Source organism: Podarcis bocagei, assembly GCF_964188305.1.
Source record: "Podarcis bocagei genome assembly, chromosome: 4".
Classification (NCBI taxonomy): domain Eukaryota; kingdom Metazoa; phylum Chordata; class Lepidosauria; order Squamata; family Lacertidae; genus Podarcis; species Podarcis bocagei.
The window spans coordinates 25,763,758-25,778,184 of NC_138128.1; positions in this window are offsets into that span (position 1 = coordinate 25,763,758).

Genomic DNA, 14,427 nt, shown 5'->3' on the forward strand with positions numbered 1-14,427 from the left:
CCAGAGGGTGGTTTGGCTGGGCATTTTCCAGGGCCCAAGAGCAGCAAAGAGCCCAGTGCAGTAACCATGCTATCATTTCCAGCTTGCCTAGAGCACTGGTCTTCAAGAGACCCACTAATGGGTTGTGGCCTGATCCAAGATAGGTCGCAACAAAAACAAAAAACAAAAGGTTAAAAGTGGGTCCTGGGTCTACAAAGGTCAAATATTCCTGGCCTAGAGTATCCAAGAAGGTCAGGTTCCTCCTACTGGAATTCTGAATTTAGATGTCCTTCCTCTTCCAGGTTGGAGTCCCCAAATATTGGATCCAGCACTGATTTTGTTTTCAGCCCAACATTGCAGCCTCAAATGTTTTAGCAACGGCAACTGTTGTTTGTGGATCAGAAATTCTTGGTTTCCCTCTCATGTTTCCCGAGCCCGTATTACCAACACAGTCCTTTATTTCCTACCCCCAGGAGACAAGCTCTGAACAGACCAGCTGAAGAATGACTCCTCATGGCTTCCTTTGCTTTCGGTCCTCTGAGGAAATGAGGCTATGACTGACTGGTCAGTTTGCATCTCTGAGCTTCTACTGTATCATCATTTATGGGTTTCCAGTTTCCTGCCATCCATCACCATACACCACACTTAACTAGACAGTGCAGTTACGCTGCCATCAATAGGCAAGAAGACTTGGATTGCATCAACATAAACCAACTCTATTTTTCTGTATTTTCACGTTATCCATGTTGTTGTTTTGTAAAATGCCAACAAGAAGGTATCTTTTAAGGAACAGCAGCTGCTGGACGATGTCTTCATGAAGTAGGAAGTAGGGAAATCTGAGAGGAGGTTCTGCTTCACTTTTACATGCCAGCTGTCCCCCCCCCCGCCCCAACTAAATCATCCCCTCAAGCAATTTTTCTTCTTCCATTATACACCTAATACAATCTTTAACCTAGTTTTCTGACTGATAAGCATGTAAAATCAACTTCAGACAAACTGAAACCTAGAGGAGGAAATGTATTCAAACCTCCTCAAAAGGAAGTCGTAAGTGCGACAGCAATGCAGGCAGGACACAGAAGTGTTAAACAGGGGAGGGGGCCGGAGGAGGAAGGAAATCAAAATGTGGTGTCAAACTCATGAAAGGCATGTACCATTATGACTTCCAGCCGCTTGTATCAGAACAAAAGTAGCCACCATATGTGGCAGAAGGCAAGCGGGGGCAACAGGGAATGCCAATTCCATGCCCTCCAGCTATATTTCTGCTCTCCCTCTTGGGAACCAGTTACTGTTTTCTCATAGACTCAGAAGTGACCCCAAGGTTCATCCAGTCCAAGCCCCGTAATGTAAGTATCTTAACATGTGGTTCCCCATCCAATTCGAAACCATACCAGACCCTGCTTAACTTTGCGAATGTGCTAGTGGTTTTATCACTACACCACTAGGATTGAAAACAGTTTGAAGCCAATTACAGCAGCGAAGATGTGTGTCTTCAGCATGCAACAAAAACAATATAACGAAGGTGTCAGACACACCTCATTGAGTTGGGAAACTCCACAATTTAGGGACTTCCACAGAGAATGCCCTTTTCTGGGTTTCTACTACAGTCATACCTCGGGTTACAGATGCTTCAGTTTGCATTTTTTCGGGTTATGGACCTGGAAGTACCTCGGGTTTCGGTGGTCGCGCATGCGCAAAGGCGCTAAATCACACTTTGTGCATGCGCAGAAGTGCCAAACGCAACATGTGCATGTACAGACACACCACTGCGGGTTGCGAACGTGCGGATTGTGAACGTGCTTCCCACATGGATCATGTTTGCAACCCAAGCATCCACTGTATTCTGTTGAATCTGTACATATTTTGTATACATACAACTCCCTATTTACATGGGGATTACATTCCAAGGCACCCCACATATAAATCATATATGTTTGGAACACCATTGAAAAAGCCTGAGAACATCTAGGGTGGGGTACGCAGTCCCTGGGACAGCACAGAGAGAAAGGGCCTAATCCAGGGGCCAAAGATCAGGGCTATAGGGCAGCCGGGCAGCCCTACTGGTTGCAACAGACAGCAAATTCATCTTGGCAGGGAAGAAAGTAAAGAATTGGCAAAGAATAATAGAACTGAAGAGTTGGAAGGGATGCCAAGGGTCGGACTTCCGGAGGCGGCGCGCTCAGCAATGGCGGTCCTCTTCAGTTGCTGAAGAGGGGCTCCGCGGAAAAGGGTCGTGCGCTGCGGCACAGCGACGACCCATGAAGAAAAACCACTGGTAGAGTGAGCCAGTGGCCGTGGGATTCGGCGGGCACCAGGAGCGACCTCCGAAACGCAGAAGGGACCCCGTAAGGGGTTTCGGAACGTGAAGGGGGTAGCGGTGCTGTGGATCCATCGCTCTTTCCGCGGAAGTGAAGCCGCGCGGCTGCTGCTGATCAGCGCTGACCTTTCTTCCTTCAACAATCGAACTGAAACAACTTACTCGTGAGTAGGAAATTTGAAGCTTTGTACGAACTAAATTTGGAGAAATTTGGCTGAAAGCGGGAGACGCTAAAAAGGAAGTCAGTCTCCCGGCTCTGTTTAAAGTATTGAGCAAAGCCCCTTTAAAGCTGAAGCGCTGAAAGGAATCTTAAAAGAGTTGGAATTTATCTGCAAATTCGACCTTGATTGATTAAAAGTTAAAGAAAGGACATAACAGTTTTATAAGTGACAAATTTATGTTCCTCTTTCTTTTACCTTGTGGATTACAAATTTTTGAAACCCTGTTCTCGGTCTGACTGGATACAAGTAACATCGGTCTGCAGTAACTGTAGACAAAGTTAGAAGTAACATTGGGCTACTTTGTAACCGGGAAAAGGAACTGTTGCAAGCACCTTGGTAAAGAACTTTTATTCTCTGCAGTTTAAGCTTAAGGAGAGGGGCTCCCCCCCTTGTTTTGGATAATATTTTTCTTTTGTGTGTAAAGGGAACTTTTGGTGGAAATTTCCTATCCTTCTCCCTAATTTTCAGGGAGCTCCCCCTGCTGGATTGTGGATTTAATAGTATCTGAGAACTGCTACTAGTCTTGGAATTTTCCTGCCCGGATGTTTATTTTTTCTGGAATTAATTTTCCCATGGGATTTACAATTTGACCTTGATACTGGGACAGCTGTGGAATGAGTGGCACAGCAAAAACAAGGGCTGCAGAAAGAAAAAAAGCAAAACAAACTGAACTTTTGCAATTAACTCTGCCTGTGCAGCCACGCAGATCATCTGTCCCAATTGTGACAGGCCTGCAGGAAGGACAAGCTATACAGCCTACTCTTGGAGAGATGGCTGCTGGAGGGATAGACTCTGTATCTAAAGAAATATTGGAGCAGTTGGCAGCACTGAACAAGAAAGCGGATGAACAAGCACTTAGGTTTGATGAACAAGCTGCTAAACTTGACCAGGTAACAGCCTCAATTAACAAATTGACAGACCAAGTTTCTAAAAACTCTCAGGCCATAGATAATATTGAAAAGACTGCAACAGAAAATCGGAAACTGGCACAGGAAGCAAATACAAAAGCAGACGAAAATAAAAAGAGGATAGAGGAATTAAGAGGCGAAGTCAGACCACTGAGTAGACAGGTGACTGAACAACAAGTGTACCTGTCCCTTGCAGAGCTGAAAAATAGGGAAAATAACCTCAGAATTAGAAACATTCCAGAATCAGAAAAGGAGGATTTGATTGGATTTTTGACAACAGAATTATCCAAATTCTGGGGTGTGGCAGAGGAAAAAGACTTTAAAATTGTCACCGCTTTCAGACTAGGAAGAGTGGCTAAGAAGGATAAACCAAGAGATTGCCTGATCATTTTCAGATCTAGGCAAGAAAAAGAAACCATACTCGGCTTGCATTTTAAAAATCCATTGGTGATCCAGGGAAAAAAGGCAGAAATTTTTAGAGATATACCAAAACAACTTCTGGACTTAAGAGCCACATATAAAGACCTAGCAAGCTTACTGAGAAACAACACAATCCCATACAGGTGGGAATTCCCTCAAGGATTATCTTTTACCTTGAAAGGGGTGAGGGTAAGAATCAGAACAGCAGAGGAGCAAGAAAAGTTCCTAAACGACCACGGGGAAGACCTTCGGAAAGGAATAGCAGGTGCCTGGCCACCTCCTCCGCCTGGATTGAATCCGGTTCCACCTCCAGACAAAAACGAAAAAGGAGACACCCCAGCAGGTAAATAATTAGTCCAAGATGTCTCTACAGCTTCTCAGTTGGAACATTAATGGCGCAAATTCTCCCGAAAGAAGGAAAAAGATTTTTCATATTTTGAGAAAAGAACAATTAGACATTATTTGCCTTCAAGAAACACATGTGACTAGGCTCCATAGGAGAGTACTAATTAACAAGAGACTAGGCCAAGAATTTATCTCATCAGATAAAGTAAAAAAAAGAGGAGTAGTGATTTATGCAAAGGAGGTCCTAGCACCAAAATTGATCTTTAAAGATGAACAAGGAAGAATTTTGGCGATTGAAATTCAAGCACAAGGAGAGAAATTTTTGATTGTAGGAATTTATGCACCAAACGATGGGAAATCGGAATTTTATAAGAAGCTACATGAGACAATGTTGGACTATATTGACTATACTAACATCATCCTGATGGGTGATATGAATGGAGTTGTCTCCACACATATGGATAAGTCTCAAAATCAGAACTTGACCAAAGATGGCAGACTCCCAAAGACTTTTTTTGAACTTACAGACAATATGGACTTGATTGACATCTGGAGAACAAAGAACCCTCTAGGTAAAGAGGGAACTTTTTTCTCTGAGGCCCATCTTTCGTGGACAAGAATCGACCAGATTTGGACATCTAGAGGACTGGCACCTAAGACAAAAAAAGTCGAGATCTGCCCTAAAACTTGCTCTGACCACAACGCCTTGAAAATAGATTTAAGACTGGCACCAGCTGGATCCTTCAGATGGAGAATGAATGACTATTTGTTTAGAGATCAGGAGATTGTGAAGAAGGCCCAAAAAACGCTGAAAGATTACTTCGAAATAAATTTGAATACTTTGGTGGAAAAGAAAACAATCTGGGACGCAAGTAAAGCTGTGATGAGAGGATTTCTGATACAGCAGAACTCTATCAAGAAAAAACTCTGGAATGGTAAAAAGGATAAGATCTTGGAGAAGATAAGAGATGGCGAGAAAAAGTTGAGACTAAACCCAAAATCAAAAGAAGTTTTAAGAGAAATAAAATTCCATCAAGCACAATATGCAAAATTGATAAATCAAGAAGTTGAATGGAAAATTAAACAAATGAAACAAAGATCATTCGAATCGGCAAATAAATGTGGGAAGCTGCTGGCATGGCAGCTGAAAAAGAGACAAAAGTTGAACTTTGTTACCAATCTAGAGGTTGAGGGAGAATGTATTCAGAAACCAGAAGATATTAGAAAGTGCTTCCAGAGATATTTTAGAAAATTGTTTACTCAAGGACCCCAAGTGGAGACTGAGATAGATAATTTTCTAGGAAGTTATGGCCTCCAAAAATTAACACAAGACAAGCAAACAGCCCTGAATTACAAAATAACACAACAGGAGATTGAAAGTGCCATTCAGAACATGCAATTAGGCAAATCTCCAGGTCCAGATGGGCTTACCTCCAAATACTACAAGACATTGAAGGAATATTTGGTTCAGCCATTAATGGAGGTATGTAACCAAATTATGGAAGGAAAGGGGGCACCCGAATCGTGGAAAGAGGCATTCATCACCTTGATTCCTAAATTGGAATCTGAAAAGACTCAACTCAGGAATTATCGCCCTATCTCACTCCTAAATGTGGATTACAAAATTTTTACTAACATTTTGGCAAACAGATTGAAAAAAGTCTTGAATGAAGTAATTCATAAAGACCAAGCAGGCTTTCTCCCTGGCAGGCATATGTCTGACAACACTAGGAATATCATTGATGTTTTGGAGTTATTACAGACAAATCTGAACACGAAGGCAGCTTTGATATTTATAGATGCCGAGAAAGCCTTTGATAACATATCTTGGAAATTTATGAAGAAAAATTTGGAAGGGATGGGAGTGGGAAGGGCGTTCCAAAATGGTATTGAAGCAATCTATTCAGAGCAAAAAGCTAAATTGATAGTAAACAACGTGGTGACTGAGGAGTTTAAAATTGAAAAAGGGACACGACAGGGGTGCCCCTTATCACCCTTGTTATTTATTTCTGTCCTGGAGGTGTTGCTGAATATGATTAGGAAGGACCAGCGGGTGGAAGGAATACAGGTCGGGGAAAAACAATACAAATTGAAGGCCTTTGCAGATGACCTGGTTTTGACATTACAGGAGCCAGAAGCTAGTACAAAAAGAGCCTTAGAACTAATTTCTGAATTTGGTCGGGTGGCGGGATTTAAGCTGAACAAACAAAAAACCAAGGTTTTGGCTAAAAACTTGACACCTTCAGAAATAGATGGGTTTCAGAAGGAAACAGAATTAAATGTTGTTCCAAAAGTGAAATACCTGGGGGTTAACCTGACTGGGAGAAATTTGAATTTGTTTAAAGATAATTATGAAAAATGTTGGTCGGAAATCAAAAAGGATTTAGAAACATGGTCGAGACTGAGACTTACCTTGTCGGGCAGAATAGCTGCAGTCAAAATGAATGTATTGCCAAGAATGTTGTTTCTGTTTCAAACCCTTCAGATCGTGGACAGAGTGGAATGTTTTGGAAAGTGGCAGAGGGACATTGCGAAGTTTGTCTGGCAGGGCAAAAAGCCCCGAATAAAATTTAAAATATTAACAGATGCAAAGGAAAGAGGGGGGTTTGCCCTGCCGGACCTAAGACTGTACTATGAAGCTGCATCCCTCTGCTGGTTGAAAGATTGGTTTTTGTTAGAAAACACTGATGTCCTAGATCTGGAAGGGCATAGCAATGCTTTTGGTTGGCATGCATATCTCTGGTACGACAAGGCAAAGTCTCATAAACTGTTTAAAAACCATATTGTCAGGAAAGCTCTACTTATTGTCTGGACTAAATACAAAGACTTATTCGAAAGTAAGACTCCGAGGTGGTTATCACCGGTAGAGGCTAAGGCCGTAAAATTTCGTAATATGGAGACTGGCTGGTTGAAATATTGTGAGATAATTGAAAGAGATGGTGACACTTGGAGGTTGCAGAGTTTCGAAAAACTGAAAGGAAAGGTGCGAGATTGGTTTCATTATGCCCAAATTTTAGAGACTTTTAAAAAAGACAAAAAAATTGGTTTCCAGGTGGAAAAATCAAAATTAGAGACAGAATTACTTGAACCTAAGACGAAAGTGCTTTCAAGAATGTATAATTTGCTGCTTAAGTGGAACACCCAAGATGAGATAGTTAAATCAGCTATGATAAAATGGGCACAAGACATCGGGTACAACATTATGTCTGAAGACTGGGAAAGGTTATGGACCACCGGTATGAAATTTACGGCATGTACTGCCTTAAAGGAAAACATCATGAAAATGGTATACAGGTGGTACATGACCCCAGTCAAACTTGCAAAGATATATCATTTGTCTGACAATAAATGTTGGAAATGTAAGGAAGCTGAGGGAACCTTTTTTCACCTCTGGTGGGCATGCCCGAGGGTGAAGGCCTTCTGGGAAATGATCTATAACGAGTTGAAAAAGGTGTTTAAATACACCTTTCACAAGAAACCAGAGGCCTTCCTCCTGGGCATTGTGGGCCAGAGAGTGTTAAAAAAAGATAGAACTTTCTTTCTATATGCAACCACAGCAGCAAGAATTCTTATAGCTAAACACTGGAAGGCACAGGAGTTACCCACGCTGGAAGAATGGCACTTGCAGCTGATGGACTATATGGAATTAGCTGAAATGACAGCCAGAATCCGAGACCTGGGAGAAGACGCCGTGGAAGAGGACTGGAAGAAATTTAAGGACTATTTACAAAAATATTATAAGCTATATGAATGTTGAGAATTTGCTAAATGTTCTGGAAAAACATGCTTCAGTATTGAATTTGGTAAATGTTGAAAATTAAGTTAAGATTTCGAAATGTATAAATTGTGGACTATATAACTAAAGGAAAACACAAAAACATATGAAATAAGGTATTAATTTGCTGTTTATTTTTGTTGTAAAGAAAACAGGGGATGGGGGACGTGAGGAAGTCTGATCGATCATGAAAATGGATGTGAAAAATGTGAATCTTTTCTTTTTTTTCTCTTATAACTTCTTTTCTTTTCTGTAAAACTGCTTTTGATGTGCTATGGATGATATACCTTTCTTTTACCCTGGAAAAAAGCAATAAAACTTTATTAAAAAAAAAAAAAAGGAAGGGATGCCAAGGGTCATTTAGTCCAACCTCCTCCAGTGCAGGAATCTCAAGTAAAGCATCCATGACAGACGGCCACCCAACCTCAGCTTAGAAACCTCCAAGGGAGAGGAGTCCACTGCTTTCTGGGGAAGTCTGTCAGAAAGTTCTTCCAGATGTTTAGTCAGAATCTCCTTTCTTGTAACTAGAAGCTGTTGGGAAGCCCTTCCCACTTGTCAAAACAGCCCACGTGGCATGGAAAAGAGAAAAGCCCACTAACTGGATCCTATCCCCCCATTCCTGCCCCATGGATCACACAGCTCTGTCCTCTAGCATCTCAGCCACAGCTCCATGCCCCTTCCCCATATCTGTTGCCTAATAATCTGTACCTCCTCTCATTACTCATTAGTACTGTCCATTCGATGGTCTGGCTGCCCCTATATTCAGAGCCTCTGGGAGAATGGAATCAGGTTGTAGGGAAATATATGACTCTCTTGTTTGAATAACTTGGAATGATTTGCTTCTTTCAAGTCTCAAGTCCTTCTGCATGTTTACTCAGCTTTTGGCACGTGCTGCAGTTTCAGTTGCGGAGGCCGATCTGTAGAGAACTGGTGGGTGGGAAGCCTAGTCTCTGAAAGCGAGTGTGAGTTGCAGGAGATGACCTCTGGTTTCATGAGCCATCTCTTTGGAGGGCTTGACGCCATGAACTTCTATTTGCTCCCTGCAATGCGCTGGTATAAAACCATACCAGTTAACGTAAAGCAATGGTAGCTGTTTTCTTGGGGAACATATAGGAAGTGCCCCTATATTAATATGCAATGCAGTGGAACCTTGACTTACATACGCCTCATCTTGCAGATGTTCCAAGTTGCGTCCGCGGCAAACCGGGTTTGCTGCCATTTGCACATGTGCAGAAGCAGCTTCTGCCATCTGCGTGTGCGCAGAAGCGGCTGCCGCCATTTGTGCATGTGCACGCACACAAAACACCTCTTCTAGCGTCCCGTTTCGACCAGCGGGTGGACTTCCAGAACAAATTACCGTATTTTTCGCTCTATAAGACGCACCAGACCACAAGACGCACCTAGTTTTTGGAGGAGAAAAACAAGAAAAAAAATATTCTGAATCTCAGAAGCCAGAACAGCAAGAGGGATCGCTACGCAGTGAAAGCAGTGATCCCTTTTGCTGTTCTGGCTTCTGGGATAGCTGCGCAGCCTGCATTCACTCCATAAAACGCACACACATTTCCCCTTACTTTTTAGGAGAGAAAAAGTGAGTCTTATAGAGCAAAAAATACGGTATGTCTGTAAGTAGAGGTTCCACTGTATGTAGTTCAGGTGCTCTGGAAGTTCCATGTTGGGAAATGTAATGAGCATGGTTTTATACGTAATAAACAGGATGACCCTATGTGTTTTTTCCTTTGAAGTCCCATTGAGTTAAATGGGTTTAGAAGTGCAGATAGGATTGCAGCTGAACTGTGAAAAATTCTAAGGTTGCAGAGGAGAAACTCTTAGAAATGTTGCAAGAGCGGTGTGTGTGTGTGTGTGTGTGTGTGTGTGTGTGTGTGTACAGTATCTGAGTGGTCACATGAACCCACAATTTCCATTTTGCCTTTTCAGAAATGTGAGTTACTACGTAGCACACACAACCTTGCTTAAAACAGCCGTGTTAGAAACCAGCCACATAGTGTTTCTGTTTATATATCAGCCACCTTTTATAACAGGCCAAATTGGTCTTCGCCACTGCTTCCTCCATAATAGGAGGGCCTTGTGTATTTTCTCTCGCAGTTTGCTCAGTATTTGTAAGTCATAACAATACATCTACACAGCAGGACTATAGTTAACTGCCCCCTTTAATACTGCAGGTTGCAAGAAATCCTGCTTGCTTTCTATTGTGTGTGGCGACAAAGGGTGTAGAAGGGAAGTAACCCCTCCTCCTGCCGTGTATCTTAAGTCAGGAAAAGCAAATACAAATCTCAGCGTACACGCAAGGAGCAGATAAGAGAATGTTATTTTCCTAGTGATTCAGCCAGCCATTGAATCAGAAAGAACGCCATATGACTTCTTCATGCGTAGCTAAATACACAGAATATTTTAAATGATCTGTTTGGTACTGACGCTTGTTGCTGTGTTGGCTCTAGAGGTACAAAACAGGTAAGGAGAGGGAGCTTTTGCTATTTCAGATTCCGCTGTTTACTCAAATGGGCTTGAAAAGCACATACTTGACGCTTCCACTGAAATGGATGTTAAAAACTTTGGTCATATGCACATTTACTTGTGTGTAAATCCATTTTAAAACTCATTGGAATTATTTTGTTGTTGTTTAGTCGTTCAGTCGTGTCCGACTCTTCGTGACCCCATGGACCCCATGGCAGCCAGGCACTCCTGTCTTCCACTGCCTCCTGCAGGAATTTACTTTCAAGTAAATATATATATGGGATCAGACTATATTGTTACAGACCACCCCAGTCCCTGCCATATAGGATTCCAGGGGTCTTGGCCCTCAACCAGGGTCTCTGCTCGTTTGGAGAACTGAAGATGTGGCAGAGGCTGTCTTAGCTTTCAGAAATGTGATTTATTCACACGTTTACACCTGAATTTAGATCAAGGGAGTCCAGATCTTACAGCATGGTCATCTCAAAGGAGCTTGTTCCCCACAGCAGTGCAGCACTGCTGTCCAAGGCATCTCTTCCAGGCTGCCTTGAGCCAGCCTGCCCAAGATGGATCTCTATGGGTTTTTTCTTCTTCTTCCCAGCACACGTTGCTCAAAAACCACTCTTTCCCTGTCACCTCTCACACAAACCCCATCACCTTAGCAACCTCTGTCTGCCCAGGCCCAAGGATTCCTCTTAGATAGGCCATTAACCCCTTTTGTCATGTTAACACCTTTGCTCATCACTAGCCTGGCCAGGCTGGTTTGCATAAGCTACAGTAGGGTTGCCATACAGTCATACTTTGGGAGTCGAACAGAATCCGTTCCGGAAGTCCATTTGACTTCCAAAACATTTGGAAACCAAAGTGCAGCTTCTGATTGACTGCAGGAAGCTCCTGTAGCCAATCGGATGCCGTGGACGCCACACCGGACATTTGGCTTCTGAAAATCGTTCGAAAACCAGAACACTCACTTCCGGGTTTTGATCGTTCAGGAGCCGATTTGTTCGGGAACCAAGGCGTTTGAGAACCAAGGTACGGCTATATTTCAAAAAGTGAAAATTTGAACACAAAAGCTGATGAGCTTTTTTACCTATTTTTAATGAACATCACCCAAATATCCACAATTCTGATATGGGCTGGCTGCCATATTCCCGGGTTTCCTCAGACATTTTTGCCACTTTACAGAAATTCTGCCTGGTCACCATTTTCGAAGGACGAATCCTGGCTATGTCCAGGAAATTCTGGGCATATGGCAGCCCTACATAAGCCAGCCCAGGGATTCCTTGTCTGGCACAGTTCTACAGCTCATATTTCCATTCATGTCTCAAATAAGCAAAATCCTACCATTTATTAATGTCTAGGGTGGTCCCCCCCCCAAACTTATAACAAAATAATGCTTAATTCTACATGGATCCAATTGGTCAAGCAGGTTGGAGGGTGGAGGTCAGAGAACGAGCCCCTTCTGAAATCTGTTACTTGAAAGTTGACAACTGCTTACAACTTGATGTTTGTATTTTGAAACCCCATCATTAAGTGCTATAGTTCTGTGTAGCAAAAGAAAACACCATCTTGTTCCATGGTAAGGCCAGCCCTATAGGTACAGAGAAATAGCCAGAAACAAAATGCCTCTTAAAAATAAACAAGAAGTTTGCAGCCGACTCCATGCTGCTCTAGGTCCCTGCGTTTTTACTTTTTATTTTACTTTTTATATGTTTGCAGAAGGACAGGACAATCTATATCACTCTGATAGAGGACTAGGTAGGATTAGATTTTCATTTTTAAAGGTCTACAGAGGAAGTATACGGTCTTCATAATCAGACAATAGTATGTTTGCATTGGCAGTTACTCATACGTTCGCGAATATGCCGTGTTATCTGAAATGTACATTATGACTAATTTATCTCATAAGCAGTTTCACTGTGAGCTCTGTATTACAGGAATTTTTGGCTTGTCTTCAGCACCAATTCAGATTGCATAATTTATAGATGACATAATCATACCAAAAGAAGGTTAAATGAAGAAAGGGGGGGGATATAGACTTCCTGAGTTGCTAGCCCTTTAGCACTGGAAATTGCCACTTGAATTATGATAAGTGTGTGTAAGAGAGCAATAGTATGTCTAGAATCTTTCTTGCCATTTTTTTTTTAAAAAGAGAAGCTCTTTGATACTTCTAAAAAAAGAAAAGGAATGGCTGGCTGCATAGATACCATTCATTTAAACCACATTAACCCTCAAAAGAATCCTGGGAAGTATAGTTTACCCCACCCCTCACAGAGCTACAATTCCCAGCAACCTTAACAAACAATGGAATAGATATCAATTTATCAAGAGGCAACTTAGCATGTGTGTGCATTACATTGTAATTTAAGGTGCTTCCAGATAGGTGTTTATTGTGAGATTGGTACTCCTCCTGAATGCATGTTTTGGGTACTACTACCACTAGTAATAACAATAATTATTATTAATTTATTACTTATACCCCGCCCATCTGACCCCAGCCACTCTGGGCAGCTCCCAACAGAATATTGAAAACACGATAAAACATCAAACATTAACAACTTCCCTAAACAGGGCTGCCTTCAGATGTCTTCTAAAAGTCAGATAGTTGCATATTTCCTTGATATTTGGTGGGAGGGCCCTCTCCCTGGTTCCCTGTAACCTTGCATGACAACGTTGGCACCCTAATGGCAGCCCGCATCCCCAACCACCACCATCAATGTTTTAATATCTGGATTGAACTTTCCTGGGGGAAATTGGATAAGTTGGACCCATAGCCATCACTTTCTTTGCAATATCTTAGCATCACATTCTACCATACCCTTTTGGAGAGGCAAGCCATTTCTACAGCTGCCTCACCAAAGTGCTTGCCCATCCTTGCAGGCCACCGCAATGCCTGGAGACAAGACAGTCAAGTCGTGTATCCACAGCAGGGACCAGAGGAGGAATGAACATTGGGGGGGGCGAGCGCAGAGAGAAGAAACTCCATGGTGCATCTGCAGTAACAAAACCCGACGCTTTAATCTGCCTCACCTGCAACAAAACAAGTCTCTCCTGTATCGGTCTCTATAGCCACAGCAGGCACTGCAACTCTCCAACACTTTGACACACTTCTTTATTGTTTTCCGAGACAGACGGATGCCACGAGTATCTTACCCATGGTAAACACAGCCAGTCACTGTGCTCTGCAGGTGAGGGCTTCCTGCAGATACCATCTTATCGGGAAGTCAGTGCTGCAGAATTTAGAAAACAGGACACCTACCCTTTCCTTAAATATTAGACCAGGGATAGGCAACCTAAGGCCCATGGGCCGGATGCAGCCCAATCGCCTTCTCAATCCGGCCCACGGACAGTCCGGGAATCAGCATGTTTTTACATGAGTAGAATGTGTCCTTTTATATAAAATGCATCTCTGGGTTATTTGTGGGGCGTAGGAATTCGTTCATTTCCCCCCGCCCCACAATATAGTCCAGCCCACCACATGGTCTGGACTATAGCTGAAAAAGGTTGCTGACCCCTGTATTAGACAGACACCACCTCTATTGTCTTTTAGATGCCCACTGAAGACCTCCCTCCTCCAACAAATCTTTTAACTAGAGATCATTCCCAATCTGAATCTGTACTGGAATTGCTTTAACAATATTTCATTGTCTTCTTTTCTGTGTGTTTGCTGACCTGGGCTCTCTTGGGGGGAGGAATATACTCAGGGCTTTTTTTTTTCAGCCGGAACTGGCAGGAACTCAATTCTGGCACCTCCCAGATGGGCACCATTGCCATTATAAGAGAACAAGGAAGGCGTTCGTGGTGAGTTATGGCACCTTTTTCTCTAAGCACTGTATATGCTTTTAAATAATCATAGTCAAAAATAATACCGATTTTACAGAGGGTTAAACTGAGTCAACTTCAAAACCAATTACTCAGGGTGCCACAGTGATTCAGTGGCTGAGACGTTAGTCCGTGGGTGTTCCTTTTGGCTTATCTAGCAAGACCCATTGTGCA